The 6,635-nt window shown below is 51.5% G+C and overlaps 1 pseudogene; it reads left to right on the top strand.

The window, feature by feature from the left end:
- Positions 1–2,395: 2,395 nt before the first annotated feature.
- Positions 2,396–4,066, top strand: LOC119304030 (annotated as a pseudogene).
- The last annotated feature ends 2,569 nt before the right edge of the window (positions 4,067–6,635 follow it).

Below are 6,635 nucleotides of genomic sequence, written 5' to 3'. Positions count from 1 at the left end.
CCCACACGATCCAATCGATCCTTCAGGACTCATCACTCACGCAACCGGGCGGCATGATTAACCGATCGATCGAGCTAATAATATTCGCGCCGGGCGGTTGCGTCGCCAGCGCAGCGATCACCACGCCGGCCCGATCGAGACGGCCACGCTGCTAGCAAAGCTAGCTGCTCGCGCAGCCCTGATCGAAAACGGCGGCGCACGCGACCAGTCCACATGGATCCCGGCGTAGTAGCTCTGTCACGGTGGCCGAGCTGCCAAAACGGCAAAGGAAGCTCTGTCTTTTCTTTCATTAAATAAACAAAGACAAGTTTCGTGATTAAACAAGAACAAGATCGCTGATTAGCCCTCCGATCCGACCCATACACACGCATAGTATAATTAAACAACACGCACAACGAATTCCTTTCGCTCGATGATTGGTTGCCAGGCGTCGATCGCCGCCGGCGACAGGCTAAAACCACATGCATGGACGATAATTGAAGCCGCATGCATGCAAGCAAAGCTCCCAAATAGTTAAAATAACGGGGAGATTCCATTCCATTCTCAGGGTAGCTCTTGGCCATTTTCTGCCTGACCTACCCGGCCGGTGCAGCCAGCCAGCCGTGACCACACCAGAGATCAGTGACTAGCCAGTTCATGCCAAGGAATGATTGTCGCTTGGGTTTGTCACACCGCATTTAACTCCCAGGTTGCTTCCTTCCGTGACGACCCCCCTCCTGCCACTGGACCCTAGCTGCAAGTTGGCCGTGTCGTGTTCTTGTGGACCTGTGGGCTGTGGCAGTGCTCTACTGCTACTGCTACTGCTACTGCTAGCTAAGCTACTGGCCGCGTTGCTTGCCGGGAGTGGGAGTATAAGCGTGAGGAGTTTACCCAACTTGGCTGGGAGAGAAATGAAGGGAAGCAAGCATATTCTAGAGATGCTATAGTATATCTTAGGGCATCTCCAGCCGTTGGCCTTTCAGGAAGAGCAAAAAATCGCTCCATGGAGGTGTACCGGCGCTAAACCGCGCACTGCGGGTGTGATGCCCCCCAGTCGCGGCCCCCCATGAAATTTTAAAAAAGTCAAATACGACGCAAACACGACTCAAATTTAACGCAAACATCGGCGAGTTCGTTCAAATTTAAACATACTTTACAAAAAAGGGAAAAACTACCGCGGGCTACCCCCGCCGTCTCCCTCGCCGCCCGCCCACGCGGTTCTACATGTCGAGGAGGCGGTAGAACCGCGTGTAGTCACCGCCGCCGCCGTCGTCGTCGTCGTCGCCCCCGCCGACGCCTCCGCCATCCCTGCTGCATCCCTCCCCCGGTTGGCGCGGCGTGTTGGACGGTCCGGGAGCGTCATCGTCGTCGTCGCTGAGGACCACGACGCCGTGCTCGTCCTCACGCCCAAGCTTGCGGGCGGCGATCTCCTCCAGGGCCCGGCGCTGCCGGACCATCTCGTCGCGGAGGTAGTCGTCCCGCGCCCACCGCAGGGCGTCCTCGTCGGAGAAGCCATGCCGGGCTATCTCCTCGTACTCCACGGGGAGGCCGGGCTCCGGCTTGGGCTCGACGAAGACGAAGCGGCCGGTGGGGGAGGTGTTGTCGCTGATGCGGAGCCGAAGCTGCGGGTGCGCGCGCTGACAGGCGCGCTCTAGGGCTCCGGCTTGACGGGGCGGAGGTGGAGGCAGGAGGAGCCGCCGGACGAGGAGGAGGACCCCCCAGTCTCCATGCGCCTCGGGGTCTAGGAGCTTTCCGGCGGCGTGTGAAGGACGGGGGAGCGGGGTACTCGAGGCGCGGCGTGTTGCCGCCCTCGATGTACTCGAGGACGGCCTCCAACGTGCGCCCGGGCACGCCTCACCACCGACGTCGGCCGACGGCGTTGAGCCTGCCGGAGGGCTCGATGCCGTTGGTGGCCTCGAGCTGCCGGAGGGCTCAGCGCGTCATATATAGGCCGAGGCGCCGCCCATGTGCGAGCCGCCGTGAGTACGCGTGGCGGTCGAGGGAGGGCGAGAGACGCGCGTCATCCGGTCTTCACTGCGCCGCCCGTGAGGCATCAATGGCGCAGGCTGACCGGCGCGGTAGCGCGGCAGCGCGGCAGCTTTGGCATTGATTCGCCGCGGGAAATGAGGCGATGAGGACGACGAAGGGCCGAGAAGAGGGTAGAGTCGCTGACACGGCGGGCCCGCGGCTGTTTCACGCCAAAACAGTTCGCCCCGGCGTCCCCGGGCGCCCCCCAGCGCGCCGGGTTCGGCCTGGGTCCGCCGGCGCTGTTTTCGGCTCAAGCCGGCGAAAATCGGGTTCCTGAGGACGCGACTGGACCGATTTTTCGGCGCCGGCGTAAAAAAACGCCTAGAAATGCCTTCCTGGAGGCGCGGCTGGAGATGCCCTTACTATACAAGTCTAGAACTTGGCCGGCATGAATAAGCTTGACGACCAGTCGTTCCTGGACGAGCTATGTCCGTGCGGCGGAAGGAGGCGCCGGCGCCGGCTCCGGCTCCGTGGCAGGCGTACCCGGGCAGCGGCATAATGACGACGAGCGACCTCCTCTTCTACGGCGGCGAGGGCACCGCCGAGGCGAGCAGCGGCATGGACTTTGCCTGCCCGTTTCAGCACCCCATGGCGCCACCGCACCGGCCGCATGAGGAGTTCAACTTCGACTGCCTCAGCGAAGTGTGCAACCCTTACAGGAGCTGCGTCGGCATCGTCCCTGGGCCTGGGGCCGGCCAGGCGCTCGCTCAGGATCCACTGCACGACGCCATGGCGGAGGACGACCCGAGCGGCGGCAACCTGCATCGCGGTGGTGGGGCGCCGTCGTCACCGCTGCCGTTCGTGTTCGGAGCAGGAGGCGCCGGGGAGAGCTCGGAGATGACCAGGGGCGTCTTCTCCGGCGCCCACCCTAGAAGCAAGCTCAACGGCGGCACTACGTCCAAGAACCTCATGGCGGAAAGGCGGCGCCGGAAGCGTCTCAACGACCGCCTCTCCATGCTCCGCTCCATCGTGCCCAAGGTTACCAAGGTGTGTGTGGCAACTCGCATTTGTCCTGTGACCTAATTAAGTAACCTAGCTAGTGATTTCTTAATTCCTATCAAGTATCAGCTTTCAATTTGAGTCGTGGACCTTAGTTAACATCTTTAGATCGAATCAATCGATCAATATGTAGATGGATAGGACCTCGATCCTCGGGGACACCATAGACTACGTGAATGAGCTAACCGAGAGGATCAAACCCATCGAGGAGGAGATCGGCGTTACGCCAGAGGAGCTGAACCTGCTGAATACCAGGAAAAATGTCTTCATCGGTAGCAGCGAGGAGATGCCGATGAGGAATTCCACAAAGGTACACACTTCGCTTAAGCAGCCGGTCAATTTAAAGGATCCAGACATCAAATCTGAACTGATTGTTATCCATACAGTTTGTCATCGAGAAGCAGGGCGACGGCGAAACCAGAATCGACCTCTGCTGCGCCACAAGCCCCGGCGTGCTGATCTCGACGGTGAGTGCGCTGGACGTGCTGGGGCTGGAGATCGAGCAGTGCGTCGTCAGCTGCTTCGGCGACTTCGCCATGCAGGCATCCTGCTCACAAGTAAGGAATTATCATGTGTCTTTTTTTCGAGGAGCAAAATTTTCCATTAATTTCTTGGCCGAGTGTACATGTTCTCAGCACTATTAAAATTCGATCGTCGATGCATGGTGTCTGTGGTGTATATAGGAGGAAGGGAGGAGCCGAGTGACAAGCACCGACGAGATCAAGCAGGCATTGTTCACGAGTGCAGGCTATGGAGGAAGGTGTCTCTAGATCGAGCACATCAATTCATCAAAGCATGCAGAAGAAGCTATTTGTAATTGTAACTTTGTAATCGTCTTTGTGTTCTATGTTTGCATATATTTGATTGATTTGTTTTGAAAAATATCTGCATGAATTAATGTAGTATAGTTTTTATGTTAAATGTTTTGAATGGCAGTACTATCTAAAGTTCAGCTGTTTGTGACCAGATTGTAATAGTTGGGTGTGTGTCCGTGAGTGTAATGCGTGCATGTATGTATCAATGTATGGAGTGGTGTATTATATTGGGATTTGGCCGACATGAAAAGATACCAATCTGTTGTTGTATTTGGTTGGGCACTGTTACAGATTTTTGTTTCTTGTGTATGTTTAGCTGTTTCCTGACAACAAGTGTTCATCAAGTTTTGTCATGGGCTATACGAACAGTGGTCAAGGATTGGGTACCCATATCGGCACATATGAACAAGCCCTGACGAGTACCTCTCGTACTGTACACACAGTGGTCCGTTGATTCCTTCCATGTTTGGAGAATTGTGTGACCGTGCTGTGTGCATTTTACACCACTAATAACATTCTGACTTGCACATATATTGGATTGAGATCGTTATTTTATGGTCTTATCCAAAGCGATACAAACTGGAGACAAACATCCACGAGGATGCAAACTCTCAACTGAAAAATCGATGAGTGAAATTGAATTTCATGTTAAACCAATAACATGTATAGATACTCCCTAGTAACTTCTTGGTATTGATACTTCCCACTGCAGCTCTGAGTTCATTCTTCTGACCCAGAGGACAAAATGCATGCTACTCGAGCACCCGTTTTTACGTGTAATCACCTAGCACAATTATAACAAGCAATAATCTGACTATAGTGATTAAGTAAAACATGTATAACAGATAGAACATGAAGATGTATTGGCGCAGAGAATGGTCTGTCGTGCATCCTACGTAGACGTTGATGAAAGAAGTATTAGCCCGATCTAGATCTCTTGGTGTGGCCCCCCTAGGTATATCACATCTACATTTGCAAAGGATGGCATGCTAATTTTCAAATCAAATACTCAGTAATTGTGGTGACATATCATAATATGCCTGCATTCCATTAAACATAACATGAGTGGCATGAAGCATAGATGTCACATGTCTTGTGTCATTAGAACCAAACAGATAGTTGAATCCTTGCAAGCCCTGCATTAAGCACCATGTGTACATACACTAACAAGTAATCCCTCCGTCCGGGTTTATTAGGCCCCCTCATATTTTGGGTCCAACTTTGACCATCTATTTGACTAAAATATTGTAAAGCATATAATATAGAAACTATACTGATGGAATTCTATTTCATAGAGGTTTTCTAGGTATAATTATTATGAAATATAATTTGCATTTTATAAGTTCAAATTCATGGTCAAACTTTGGTGCAAAATAAAAGGGGGCCTAATAAACCGGACGGAGGTACTAAACATTGCTTGATGTCTACACACATGGATCCACCAAGCTTTGGTAATAACATACTTGTAAGAACCAACTGACCACGAAATCAATACTTCTTGATTGTCAACACGTCAAAGAAAACGATCAGGCTCCTATGATAGACATCGACATGCATCATGCAGCATCTCACCATAGCATAAGTAGCAGGCACTGTGACCAAATAAGTGGTAGCATAGCAAGATAATATCAATAAAGAGGGTTGGCACCAATCACGGCAATGTTGGAACCAAAATGTTCCTCTCGCAAATATTTATTACATTGGAATAATCGCATTCTGCCAATCTTTTGGGAAGGGGATGCGGTTTTTCATGAACAATGATACACCTATGGAGGGGTTTGCTACGAAAAACTATGCGGTTATGTGGTGAGATTAGAGCGAAAATAGATGTGGGGACCACTATGAAATTCAGGAGCGGGAAGAGGGGTTTAACAAGGTAAGGATACCTATTACAGGATTTTTGGTTTTTGATTAGTCCCAAAAGTATTTTGGGACTTTAAGACCTTTTGGTGATGCATAGATAAGTCTAATTTCCAAAAGTTGTAATTTCTTTTGACATCCCTATTATTAGGGGACGATTAAAGATGCTCTCAAATAGCATAATTTGTAGGTATATGTTAATTACCGAAAAAGGCTTTGGCCCCGCTTTATAAATAAAGCAAATCGCCAAGAGCACACATACAAGCACTAGTCCAGAACACACACACCCAAGTCCCACGACAAAGTATAAAAGTTCTGCTGAGGGCGCAGCTCAACAAGCCCTATGTAACACCCGGATGTAACTTTCCCTATTTGTACTCCAACTCTTGCCGTTTCCGGCGTTAAGTTATATTTATTTCTCGGGTTAGGGTCTTTGTCTACGTGTTTTGTTATCGTTGTCATACATATCATATCATGTCATCATGTGCATTGCATTTTCATACATGTTCATCTCATGCGTTCAAACATTTTCCCCGTTGTCCGTTTTGCATTTCGGCGCTTCGTTCTTCTCTGGTGGTCATTTCTAGCTTTCTTTCGTGTGTGGGGATTAAACATTTCCGGATTGGACCGAGACTTGCCAAGCGGCCTTGGTTTACTACCAGTAGACCGCCTGTCAAGTTTCGTATCATTTGGACTTCGTTTGATACTCCAACGGTTAACCGAGGGACCGAAAAGGCCTCGTGTGTGTTGCAGCCCAACACCCCTCCATTTTGGCCCAAAACCCACCAAACTCTGCTCCATGTCCTAGAGCATTCGATCACGATCACGTGGCCGAAAACCGCACCTCATTTGGACTCTCCTAGCTCCCCCTATGCCTATATATACACCCCCCTCCAAAAATTCGCGGTGCAATCCACCCCTAACCCTAGTCTCTCCTTCCTCCGCGCGCCGCCG

Source organism: Triticum dicoccoides, chromosome 5A, assembly GCF_002162155.2.
Source record: "Triticum dicoccoides isolate Atlit2015 ecotype Zavitan chromosome 5A, WEW_v2.0, whole genome shotgun sequence".
Lineage (NCBI taxonomy): Eukaryota > Viridiplantae > Streptophyta > Magnoliopsida > Poales > Poaceae > Triticum > Triticum dicoccoides.
This window is presented reverse-complemented; position numbering and strand designations above follow the sequence as displayed.